The sequence below is a fragment of the Mustelus asterias genome, chromosome 24 (assembly GCF_964213995.1).
Source record: "Mustelus asterias chromosome 24, sMusAst1.hap1.1, whole genome shotgun sequence".
NCBI classification, from domain to species: domain Eukaryota; kingdom Metazoa; phylum Chordata; class Chondrichthyes; order Carcharhiniformes; family Triakidae; genus Mustelus; species Mustelus asterias.
The window spans coordinates 35,866,208-35,880,045 of record NC_135824.1 but is presented as its reverse complement, the minus strand read 5'-3'; positions in this window follow the sequence as shown (position 1 = coordinate 35,880,045).

Genomic DNA, 13,838 nt, shown 5'->3' with positions numbered 1-13,838 from the left:
AGGCCGTCCTCATGTGTGCGGAGCTCGGCTATCAGTTTCTGCTCAGCGACTCTGCGCTGTCGTGTGTCGTGAAGGCCGCCTTGGAGAACGCTTACCCGAATATCAGAGGCCGAATGCTCGTGACCGCTGAAGTGCTCCCCCACAGGAAGAGAACACTCCTGCCTGGTGAATTTTTTTTAATACTTTTCCAATTCAATCAAATCAAATCCAGTTCAGAGTCTCAACAAGTTGAGACATTTCAGATCCAGGCTGACAAGACAGGGCAAGCGACCAAACCACCCTGTCCTGGGCCTGATCTACATGAGCCAAGCTGATTGGAGAAGGGGGAGGTTCCTCCTCCAAGACTTGAGCTCATTTGCATCTTAGCCAAAAGACCGAGATGCCGCTTTTAAAAATTGCTTCATATGAAACATATGAAGCTTCAATGTAACCCAATGACCTCAACCAAGTGCAGCATCCCATCCATACTACACTTGATCTTAGCCAAAAGGTCGAGAAGCGCCTGGTGATTGTCGATAATGACAATACACATTTCTTTAACCTGTGCTAATGCTCTCTCCACTCACATTGTCTGATTAGCTGTAAAGACTCGCATTCTAATCAGTATTCTGTAACTTGAGTTTGTGTCTCTGTGCCTTGTTTATGAGCAGATACCCACTCCATCTGACGAAGGAGCAGCGCTCCAAAAGCCAATGGCATTTGCTACCAAATAAACCTGTTGGACTTTAACCTGGTGTTGTTAGAACTCTTACAGAGCACTCGCCAATAGGATTCCAGAGGCCAGGGTCAGCCCCGCCCCCATGGCAGTGATTGGCAGTGGGTGCCACATCCTGATTGACAGCTAGGCTGGAGCTGAGTGTCACTGCAGTACTGTGTGCCTCTCTGACACTGCTGCTGCTGCTAATCCACTCCATTATACTCACAGAAGAATCACTAATGTGCAGACGGAGGCCATTCAGCCCATCGAGTCTGCGCCAGCACTCTCTGACAGAGTACACGCACAGCGCCAGGGACCCGGGTTTGATTCCCGGCTTGGGTCACTGTCTGTGTGGAGTTTGCACATTCTCCCTGTGTCTGTGTGGGTTTCCTCCGGGTGCTCCGGTTTCCTCCCACAGTCCGAAAGACGTGCTGGTTTAGGTGCATTGGCCGTGCTAAATTCTCCCTCAGTGTACCCGAACAGGAGTCGGAGTGTGGCAACTGGGGGATTTTCACAGGAGCTTCATTGCAGTATTAATGTAAGCCTACTTGTGACAGTCATAAAATAAACTTTAAACTTACCTTACCTAGACCCTTCCCCCCCCCCCCCACCCTTTCCCCGTAACCCCACATATTTAGTATGGCCAATCCACCTAACCCGCACATCTTTGGACTGTGGGAGGAAATCGGAGCACCCCGGAAGAAACCCACACATACACGGAGCGTGCAAACTCCACACAGACAGTGACACAAGCTAGGAATCAAACCCAGGTCCCTGGTGCTGTGAGGCAGCAGTGCTAACCACTGTGCCACCAACTATACTGACAAACCTTTGGGACTACAGGAGCAGTGGCTGAGTGGATACACATTCAGCTCCAAGATAAAAAGCAGAGAGTCATGCTGAAAGGTTCTACACAGTTTGGAATCTAGTTTACAGTGGTGCTTCCCAGGGGTCTGTATTAGGATCACTCAATTATAGAATCCCTCTACTGCAGAGGAGGCCATTTGGCCCATCGTGCCTGCACCGACAGCAAGCCCACTCAGGCCCAAACACCTTAACCTCACATATACCTCACTAATCCCCTGGACACTAAGGGGTGATTTAGCATGGCCAATCAACCTAACCCACACATCTTTAGACTTGATGTGGAGTTGCCGGCATTGGACTGGGGTAGGCACAGTAAGTAGTCTCACAACACCAGGTTAAAGTCCAACAGGTTTATCTGGTAGCACAAGCTTTCGGAGCGTTGTCCCTTCATTGGTGAAGAGTGAAGAGTTTGATTCACAAACAGGGCATATATAGACACAAACTCAATTACTCAATCTTTAGACTGTGGGAGGAAACTGGAGCGACCGGAGGAAACCCTCGCAGCCACGGGGAGAACGTGCAGAGTCCGCACAGTCACCCAAGGCCAGAATCAAACTTGGGTTCTTGGCGCTGTGAGGCAGCAGTGTTAACCACTGTGCCACTGTGCTGCCCCAAATCTAAATCTTCTCATTTAGATATACATTAATGGTCTAGGCTTGGGTGCAGATCAAGGCTGATGCTCTGCCATAACTGCACTTCCTGTCCTCTCCTCATATTCCTTGGTTCCCCAAGAGTTCAAAAATCTATTCTAGCTTTGAATATACTCAACAATGGAGAATCCATAATCCTCTGCAATAGAAAATTCCAAAGAGTCACAATGTTCTGAGTGAAGAAATATCCCCTCTTCTCAGTCCTAAAGAGCAACTCCTTCTGAATGTTCAAGGATCCCCAGCCAGGGAAAACATTTCAGTAACTACCCCGTCAATTCCCTTCAGAATCTTGCATGTTTCAATAAGGTCATCTCTCATTCTTCTAAACTTCAGAGAATTATAGACCCAGTTTACCCAGCCTCTCATCGTAGGACAAGATTGAATCATGCAAACTCTACAGTGCAGAGCAGGCTATTCAGCCCATCGAATCTGCACCGACTCTCCGATGGAGCATCCCACTCATAGCCTATCCCCGTAACCACACGTATTTAACATGTGAGTCCCCCTAACCTACACATCTTGGGACACTAAAGTTAAAAAAGTTAAAGTTTATTTATTAGTCACAAGTAGGTTTACATTAACACTGCAATGAAGTTACTGTGAAAATCCCCTAGTCACCACACTCCGGCGCCTGTTCAGGTACACTGAGGGAGAATATAGCATGGCCAATGTACCTAACAAGCACATCTTTCAGACTGTGGGAGGAAACCGGAGCACCCAGTGGAAACCCATGCAGACATGGGGAGAATGTACAAACTCCACACAATCGCCCAAGGCCAAAATTGAACCCAGGTCCCTGGTGCTGTGAGGCAGAAATGCTAACCACCTTTCTTTCTTTGTGGTTCCACCAAAGTGTGAGGATGTGAGCTGGTTCACACCTCCATGAGTCCTGTGATTGAGCCGCCTCAGGGGGACTGAGTGCCTTTGAGGAGCCGTAATTATTGTCAGTGAGTAGGCCCATCGCTTGTTTACCCTTTCATTCCAGGAACCAATCCAAAGTACCTTTGCTGGACTGCCTCCAAGACACAGACATCTTTTCTTAGGAATGGAGATCAAAATTGAACAAAGTAATCTAGATGTGGTCTCACCTAAACCCCATTCAAATGTAGCAATGCTTCTGTATTCTTGTACACCACTGCTCAGTAGCAGCAGTGTGCACTGCCGCAATTCACCAAAGATCCTTAGACAGCACCTTCCAAACCCATGACCACTTCCATCTCAAAGGACAAGGGCAGCAGATACATGGGAACACCATCACCTGCAAGTTCCCCTCCAAACCACTCACCATCCTGCCTTGGAAATATATCGCCGTTCCTTCGCAGTCGCTGGGTCAAAATCCTGGAATTCGCTCCCTAACAGCATTGTGGGTCAACCCACAGAACATGGACTGCAGCGATTCAAGAAGGCAGCTCACCACCACCTTCTCAAGGGCAGCTAGGGATGGGCAATAAATGCTAGCCAGCCAGCGATGCCCATGTCCCACGAATGAATTTTTTAAAAATCCCCTTTTTTATGGGCAATTTGGGAAGGAGACTAAATGCCAGCTTTGTAAATGTCATCATGAAACAATTATAAAAGAACTGGCACCTTTAGCACAAACCATTGACTAATCAAAGAGTGCAGTGTTATTTCCCAGTAATTAGCTATGGATGGATAAGAACAATAATCATAAAATGATGACGTGACAAATTGAACAGCTCCAGCAGGATGTTATGACAGTGCAGTATCCTGAACCTAACTAATACACTTACTGTGGTGAAAATATCACACAGCACAGCAAGACTGTATTCAATTTAAAAACAAAACAGCTTGATAATTCAACTTTATTAGTGTCACAAGTAGGCTGACATTAACACTGCAATGAAGTTACTGTGAAAATCCCCTAGTCGCCACACTCCGGTGCCTGTTTGGGTACACTGAGGGAGAATTTAGCATGGCCAATGCACCTATCCAGCACATTTTTCAAACTGTGGGGGGAAACTGGAGCACCCGGAGGAAACCCACGCAGACACGGGGAAAACGTACAGACTCCACACAGATATTGCCCCAAGCCAGGAATCAAACAGGGGTCCCTGGCCCTGTGAGGCAACAGTGCTAACCACTGTGCCATCGTGCCGCCCCAACGCAACGCAAACAATCTCATTTTGTGGTTCAAATAACCAGAAATGTACTGAGTTTCCCTGTTGTGGTTTATGATGTTACCTGAATGTCTCCTTGGTGAAATTAGTCACTCTTTGCCTCTTTGTGGTCAGTCAGAAGCCGCTCTGTAAGACTTGAACATGAAATTCAAGCTGACAGTTCAGTGAGGGAGGGTTGCACTGTTGGACATATTGGTCTCGAGATGTGGGTGTGCCCTTCTGTGGGCACTTAGGGTGCACAGGTGCAGATCCGATGAGATCCAAAGTTTGCACTTTCTTGGGTGTTAGCCTTCAGTATCATATGTTGCGGTTATCTGATAGGCCAGGCCAGGCAACTTGTCAGTGTAAATGAGTGGAATGTCAGGTTGTTGCCGTACCAGTAGTTAGCTGTCCTTGGTTAAGTGGAACAACAGGAGGTGGCACGGTGGCACAGTGGTTAACACTGCTCCCACACAGCACCAGGGACCCGGGTCAATTCCAGCTTTGGGTAACTGTCCGTGTGGAGTTTGCACGTTCTCCCCATGTCTGCGTGGGTTTCCTCTGGCTGCTCCGGTTTCCTCCCACATCCAAAGATGTGGGAGGTTAGATGGATTGGCCGTACTAAATTGCCCCTTAGTGCCCCAGGTTGTGTAGATTGGGGGTTACAGGGATCGGGCAGGTGGTGGTCGGGCAGAGTCGGTGCGGACTTGATGGGCCGGATGGCCTCCTTCTGCACTGTAGGGATTCTATGATTCTATGTTTCTAGGGTGATCAAGAAAGTGACACCGAGAGGGCGGGAACTGGGAAAGTGGACAGGGCCGGAAAGAGGGGAATTGAGAAGGAGGGGCTGGAAACCAGGGAGATTGGGAGGCTGGTAAACTAGGAAGCAAAGTCAATGAGAAAGGGGGGAATTGGGAAATGGGGTGATCTATAAAGTGATTGACACAGGGAGGGACAAGGTATTGGAGGTGCTGGCAGGTTTAAAAATGGACAAATCTCCAGATCCAGATGAATTCATAGAAATCATAGAAACCCTACAGTGCAGAAGGAGGCCATTCGGCCCATCAAGTCTGCACCGACCACAATCCCACCCAGGCCTTACCCCCACATATTTACCCGCTAACCTACACATCCCAGGACTCTAAGGGGCAATTTTTAACCTGGCCAATCAACCTAACCCGCACATCTTTGGACTGTGGGAGGAAACCGGAGCACCCGGAGGAAACCCACGCAGACACGAGGAGAATGTGCAAACTCCACACAGACAGTGACCCGAGCCGGGAATCGAACCCGGGACCCTGGAGCTGTGAAGCAGCAGTGCTAACCACTGTGCTACTGTGCCGGTATCCCAGGTTGCTGCGGGAGGCAAGGAAGGAGATTGCAGAGGCTCCGACTGAAATTGTTAATTCCCCTCTGGCCATAGGGAAGATGTCAGAGGCGGGAGAACAGCTAATGCGGTTCCACTATTTAAGAAGTGTTGTAGAGATAAGTCAGAACTACAAGATGTAGTCCAAAAATATGCAGGTTAAGTGGATTGGCCATACTAAATTGCCCCTTAATGTCCCAAGATGTGTAAGTTAGGTAAGTTAGGCTGTGGTAAATACGTGGGGTTACAGGGGGAGGGCGGGGGCAAATGAATCTGGATAAGATGCTCTGTCAGAGGGTCAGTGCAGACTCGATGGGCCAAATGGCCTCCTTCCACCCTGTAGGGATTCTATGATTCTACAGCCCAGTGAGTCTCATGTCAATGGTCAGGAAACAATTGGAGAAAATTCTGAAGGAGAGAATCTATCGTCACTTAGAGAGGCAGGATTTGAACGGGGTTAGTCAGCATGGCTTTGTCAGAGGGAGGTCATGCCTAACCAATTGGATTGAAATTTTTGAGGAGGTGTGTAGATGAGGGTAGTGCAGTTGATGTAGTTGATATGGATTTCAGCAAAACCTTTGACAAGGCCCCACATGGGAGACATATCAAGAAGGCAAATGCACATGGGATAAGTGTAATTTGATAAAGTGGATTCAAAATTGGTACAGCTGTAGGAGACAGAGGGTGATGACAAAAGGCTGCTTTAGTGACTGGAAGCCAGTGTCCAGTGGCGTACCACAGGGATCATTGTTGGGCTCCTGTTATTCGTCATTTATATAAACAACATAGATGACTATGTGGCGGGGGGTAGGATTAGTAAATTTACCGATGACACAAAGATTGATGAGGTGATTAACAGTGAGGTTGAGTGTCTTGGGTTACAGGAAGATATAGACAGGATGGTCAAATGGGCAGATAAGTGGCAGATGGAATTTAACCCTGAAAAGTGTGAGATGATGCAGTTTGGAAGGTGTAATTTGACCAGGAAGTATTCAACGAACGGCACGGAACTAGGATGTTCTGAGGAACAAAAGCGACCTTGGCGTGTTTGTCCACAGATTTCTGAAGGAGAAAGGGCATGTTAGTGGAGTGGTGAAAGAGGCAAACGGGCTACTTGCCTTTATCAATTGAGGCATACGTCAGAATTCTACCGCACCCCCCCCCCCCCTGCCACGGGAATCGGAGCGGGAAGGGGCGGACAATGGGAAGACCCATTGACCTCGGGTGGGATTTTCTGGTCTCAGGTTGAGCGAGGATGTAAAATCTCGGCCACAGATTACAAAAGCACAGAGGTCAGCAAGGTCAGCTGAACTTCTACTCCTTTCACTGGCCTGGAAATTCAGCTGCTCTGCCCAGCTGTGGCCTTACCGAGGTCCTACAACTCTGAATTTCCAGGCAGGTGTGTTGTGGATAGGACGTTGACCCTGTCTGCTTCAACAAGTCCAGTGGGTATCCTGGACAGTAATCGCACATCAGCAAAAACCACCATCCAGAATAATTGGTATTTCTCTAACTTTCTGTCTGTGAGACTAAGCGTGCAGATTGGCTGCTACACCTTCCTACATAATAATGTCTGCTCTTCAAATTAATAGAAGCTGAATGAGAGGGACTTCTACCGACCCTGAAGATATTAAAGGTGTGGCAAAATTCCAATTTTTTGTTTCTTAATATTAATTCATGTTAATTTTCAGCTAAACATTGCGACAGTGAATTCTGTTAATAAACACTATGGCGCCGATATCTGTGGGCAGTTGGAGAGGGTGCAGAAAGCGGATGATTCATAGAAGCCCTACATTGCAGAAAGAGACTATTCGGCCCATCGAGTCTACACTGACCCTCTGAAAGAGCATCCCATCCAGGCCCTCCCCTCTCCCCATAATCCTGCGCATTTATATTGACCAATCCACTTAACCTGCACATCTTTGCACTGTGGGAGGAAAATAGAGCACCCACAGGAAACCCATGTAGACACGGAGAGAATGTGCAAACTCCACACAGACAGTCACCCAAGGCCAGATGCGAACCCGTGTCCCTAGAGCTGTGAGGCAGCAGTGCGGCGGCACTGTAGCACAGTGGTTAGCACTGCTGCTTCACAGATCCAGGGACCTGGGTTCGATTCCCAGCTCGGCTCACTGTCTGTGTGGAGTTTGCACATTCTCCTCGTGTCTGCGTGGGTTTCCTCCGGGTGCTCCGGTTTCCTCCCACAGTCCAAAGATGTGTGGGTTAGGTTGATTAGCCATGCTAAAATTGCCCCTTAGTGTCCTGAGATGCGTAGGTTAGAGGGATTAGCGGGTGGATATGGGGGTAGGGCCTGGGTGGGATTGTGGTCGGTGCAGACTCGATGGGCCAAATGGCCTCTTTTTGCACTGTAGGGTTTCTATGGTTCTATGGTGCTAATCACTGTGCCACCGTGCCGCCCTCTGAAGAAATCAGAAAGGCCTGGGATACTGAGATCCTCTTGATCTAACAGTAAGGCCTCATTTGAATGCTGTTGCAGCTGTCCAGATGGATGGAGTAGGGACTGATTGGAGAGAAAACTAGGAGCAGCCTGGCTCTCTAGGAGACAGTCCCAGGCATGAGGAAGGGAGCATTAATTGTCCGTCACAATTGGGAGCAGGAGGGAGCAGCTTATGATCAGGTGCAGACCAGAGGCAGAAGGCTTCCTTGTGAGGCCTGGGGATCGCATTTGGGCACCTCTTTGTCCACAAGCAGTGCTGGAAGAGCAGGCCTTTTGTACTTTCAAGAATCTGTAATCCATGCAGGCTGCGATTATGCAACTTGGGCCTCCCCCTCACTTCCAGTCTCATGTCGGCAGTGATGTCAACAGGCTTTGAGTTTGGAATGTTAATGAGGGCCCTCGCTGCCTTTTGTGTTAACTTCATTAATGGTTTGATTGCAGTGTGTTAATATTCAAAGGGATCGGAATGGAACCTGACCGTGGGATCAGGTTGCTCGAATATGATAATATTTGTGGGGAGAGGTGGGAAGAGAGGCCTATTATTAAATGACTGGAGGTAGAAAGCCCAGCATGAGCAACTTGCATTAACACTTTTAACATCTGTGCAAATCATTCCAGGGTGCTTCCCGCTGCATCATGAACAATAAAAATGAACAAAGAGCCAAAAATGAGACATTAGGATTGGTGAATAAAAGCCACTCAAAGCAATATGTTTTAAGGAACATATTAAGAGATGAGAAAGAGTTGGGAGGAGAGAAAGGTCCAGGGAGTGAATTCCAAACCCATATAGATGAAGGCACAGCTGCCATGGGTAGTACAAAGGGAATGGGATTATAGATAAATCTGGATCTGGAGGAATAGAGATAAAGAGGGTTGTAACGTTGGAGGAAGTTACAGAGATAGGGAGAGGCAAGACCATGAAAACAAGAGTGAGAAGTTCAGCCGATAGACCAGCGAGTACTGGGAGACATGGTGGCACAGTGGTTAGCATTGCTGCCTCACAGCGCCAGGGACCTGGGTTCAATTTGGGCCTTGGGTGACTGTCTGTGTGGAGTTTGCATGTTCTGCATCTGCGTGGGTTTCCTTCGGGTGCTCCGTTTTCCTCCCACGCTCCAAAGATGTGCAGATTAGGTGGATTGGCCATGCTAAATTGTCTCTTAGCATCCCAAAATGTGTAGGTTAGGGAGATTAGCAGGCTAAATATGTAGGGTTACGGGGATAGGGCCTGGGTAAGAAGCTCTGTCGGAGAGCCGAAGCAGACTCGATGGGCCGAATGGTCTCTTCTGCACTGTCGGGATAATGATTCAATGACATACTTGTATTAAGCAAATAAATCTCCCATCATATTGAAGCTGTAAATATTGCAAAGAGCAGACACCAGGCAGCAATTATAAGATTGTAATCTAATCTGGAGATTCATTTTATTGGTTGTAACCTGCTTAATGGTGCTTTATGGTTTATGATACTATAATTTAATCATGTGAATCCATTAGTTAGATTACATCCATGTAATCACTCACAAGAATCATATGCCTTTTGGCAGCATGTTTGAAATGATTAATTTAGAATATTAATAATCCAATAAGGAATGCAGGAGGAACTTCTATGGCTAGAGAATAGGAAGAATGTGGATCTCCGGAACATTCAAGGATGATAACACATGGATTTCAGAGGAAATGAGGTAAATACATGAGGGAGAAAGGGAATGCTGATAGGGTGAGGTTAAATAGGATGGGAGGAGGCTCTGAGTGAACACAAACCCTGATATGGGCCCTGGGATTGAGTGGTTTATTTCTATGCTGTGAATTTTATATAAATCGATGTACTTTCAAGGGTAAATATTGAATTTACCGTATTAGTTGATGGGACTTATCATTGGGCGATTGATTTACAAACCAGCTTGGTCCCAAGGAGCAGGTTGAAAATCTATCCCATAATGCCTTTTCTCGGCTGGTTAAATCATTTGTAAATTTATTCAGCTTTCTGAAGACTGGTAGATAGAATCCCATAGAATAGAATAGAATACCTACAGTGCAGAAGGAGGCCATTCAACCCATCAACTCTGCACTGTCCACAATCCCACCCAAGCCCTATTCCCATAACCCCATATATTTGCCCTCCTAATCCCCTTGACGCTAGGGTCAATTTAGCATGGCCAATCAACCCTAACCTGCACATCTTTGGACTGTGGGAGGAAACTGGAGCATCCGAGGAAACCCACGCAGACACGGGGTGAATGTGCAAACTCCACACAGTCGCCTGAGGCTGGAATTGAACCCGGATCCCAGGTGCTGTGAGGCAGCAGTCCTAACCACTGTGTCACCGTGCTGCCCCATAAAGGATTAGAGCTTCCACTGGAAGGAGAAGGGGAAACCTATTGTGGTTCAGGACCAACCATGTAAATACTGTGGATGTGTGGGCTAACTGGACTGGCCATAATAAGAAAAATTGCCCCTTAGTGTCAGGGGAATTAGCAAGGTAAATATGTGAGGTTACGAGGATAGGGCCTGGGTGGGATTGTTGTCGATGCTGGCTCAAAGGGACAAATGGCCTCCTTCTGCAGTGTAGGGATTCTATAAATCTATTCTATTCTATAAAGAGCAGGTTAGAGGCTGGGAATTCTGCTGTGAGTGATTCACCTCCTGACCTGTCTACCATCTACAAGCCACAAGTCGGGAATGTGGTGGAATATTCTTGGCTTGCCTGGATGAGTGCAACTCCAACAACACTCAAGAGGCTCGACACCATTCAGGACAAAGCAGTCCGCTTGATTGCTATCCCTTCCACAAACATTCACTCCCTCCACCGCCATCGTTGAGTAACAGCAGTGTGTACCATCTATAAAATACACCGCAGGAACTCACCGAGACTCCTTAAACAGCACCTTCCAAAACCATAACTGCTACCATCTAGAAGGACAAGGGCAGCAGACATATGGGAACACCAACACCTGTAAGTTCCTCTCCAAGCCACTCACCATCCTAACTTGGAAATATATCACCGTTCCTTCACTGTGGCTGGGTCAAAACAGCAACACAGTGGCACAGTGGTTAGCAGTGCTGCCTCACAGCACCAGTGACCCAGGTTCGATTCCCAGCTTGGGTCACTGTCTGTGCCGAGTCTGCACATTCTCCCCATGTGTGCATGGGTTTCCTCCAGGTGCTCCAGTTTCCTCCCACAGTCCGAAAGAAGTTGCATATGGTTAAATCTCAGGGGATCCAGGGTGAGGTATCTAAATGGATACAAAATTGGCTTCTTGACAGAAGCCAGAGGGTGGTTGGAGAGAGTTGTATTTCAAACTAGAGGCCTGTGACCAGCGGTGTGCCTCAGGGATCAGTGCTGGGTCCACTATTATTTGTCACTTATATTAATGATTTGGATGAGAATATAGGAGGCATGGTTAGTAAGTTTGCAGATGACACCAAGATTGGTGGCATTGTGGACAGTGAAGAAAGTTATCTCCAATTACAACAGGATCTTGATCAATTGGGCCAGTGGGTTGACGAATGGCAGATGGAGTTTAATTTAGATAAATGTGAGGTGATGCATTTTGGTAGATTGAACCAGGGCAGGATTTACTCAGTTAATGGTAGGGTGTTATGGAGAGTTACAGAACAAAGAGATCTCGGGGTACATGTTCATAGCTCCTTGAAAGTGGAGTCACAGGTGGACAGAGTGGTGAAGAAGGCATTCGGCATGCTTGGTTTCATCAGTCAGAACATTGAATACAGGAGTTGGGATGTCTTGTTGAAGTTGTACAAGACATTGGTAAGGCCACACTTGGAATACTGTGTGCAATTCTGGTCACCCTATTATAGAAAGGATATTATTAAACTAGAAAGAGTGCAGAAAAGATTTACTAGGATGCGACCGGAACTTGATGGATTGAGTTATAAGGAGAGGCTGGATAGACTGGGACTTTTTTCTCTGGAGCGTAGGAGGCTGAGGGGTGATCTTATAGAGGTCTATAAAATAATGAGGGGCACAGATCAGCTAGATAGTCAATATCTTTTCCCAAAGGTAGGGAAGTCTAAAACTAGAGGGCATAAGTTTAAGGTGAGAGGGGAGAGATACAAAAGTGTCCAGAGGGGCAATGTTTTCACACAGAGGGTGGTGAGTGTCTGGAACAAGCTGCCAGAGGTAGTAGTAGAGGTGGGTACAATTTTGTCTTTTAAAAAGCATTTAGATAGTTACATGGGTACGATGGGTATAGAGGGATATGGGTCAAATGCGAGCAATTGGGATTAGCTTTGGGGTTTTAAAAAAGAAAGGGCGGCATGGACAAGTTGGGCCGAAGGGCCTGTTTCCATGCTGTAAACCTCTATAACTCTATAAGTGCTGGTTAGGTGCATTGACCATGCTAAATTCGCCCTCAGTGTACCCGAACAGGTGCTGGAGTGTGGCAACCAGGAGATTTTCACAGTAACTTCATGGCAGTGTTAATGTAAGCCTACATGTAACACTAATAAATAAATAAATGAATAAAACTAAATCCTGGAACTCCTTCCCTAACAGCACTGTGGGTGTACCTACCACATGGACTGCAGCCGTTCAGGAAGGTGGCTTACCTACCACCTCCTCAAGGACAATTAGGGTTGGGCAATAAACACTGGCCTAGCCAGTGATGCCCACATCCTGTAAATGAATAAAATAAAGCCATGTTCATATATGTACAAGTAAGAAAAATTTGCTTGATATTTAAATAAATATATACATCATGCTGGTTGAGTCTCAACACCAACCTACTGCAAGAGAAAATTTCTGTAAAAACCTATAGAGACTAAAAAAATTAACTCAGACCCATTATTTCTGTTGTCTTGGAGTGTCCAGAATTGACAATGAATTTGCTGGATAATGTTTTCTTAAAAGTTTTTTTTTATTAGTCACAAGTAGGCTTACATTAACACTGCAACGAAGTTGCTGTGAAAATCCTCTCGTCGCCACGCTCCGGCGCCTGTTCGGGTACACTGAGGGAGAATTTAGCATGGCCAATGCACCTAACCAGCACGTCTTTCAGACTGTGGGAGGAAACCGGAGCACCCGGAGGAAACCCACGCAAACACGGGGAGAATGGGCTAACTCCACACAGACAGTGGCCCAAGCCGGGAATCGAACCCGGGTACCTGGCGCTGTGAGGCAGCAGTGCTAATCACTGTGCCACCATGTCACCTACTGCTGCAAGCCAAACCAAGGAGAAAAAGCAAAAGAGCAGAACATGAATGTGTTTTTAAAATTAATTTCCATTGAACGCTTTCATTTATTAGTTATAAAAATATTAGAGATGAGGGAAGAGAGGCTCTTTGGCTGACAGTCAAAAATCCTCCAGTTGGGTAACAAGGAATCTGTTTGTTTTCCAATCTAGGCCCTAGACTCTGGAGTTCATTCCTAAAGCTTTCCGCCTCTCTCCCTTTCCTCCTTTAAGACTCTCCTTAAAACCTCTTTGACCAAGCTTTCGTTCAGCTGTCCATGTATCACCCTCTGTGGTTTGGTGTTAGATTTTTGATACCTTCACTATGAAGGGTCTCGGAATGTGCTGCGGCTATTCCAAATGGGCGTGAGACCAAAGAACCTTCATTATGCAGCGAGTGATAATGAGCTGGAACTCGCTGCCTGAGAGGGTTTTGGATTTGTGTGGAAATGGAAATGGTCGATGACTTCAAAAGGAAATCGGATGGGACGCCTG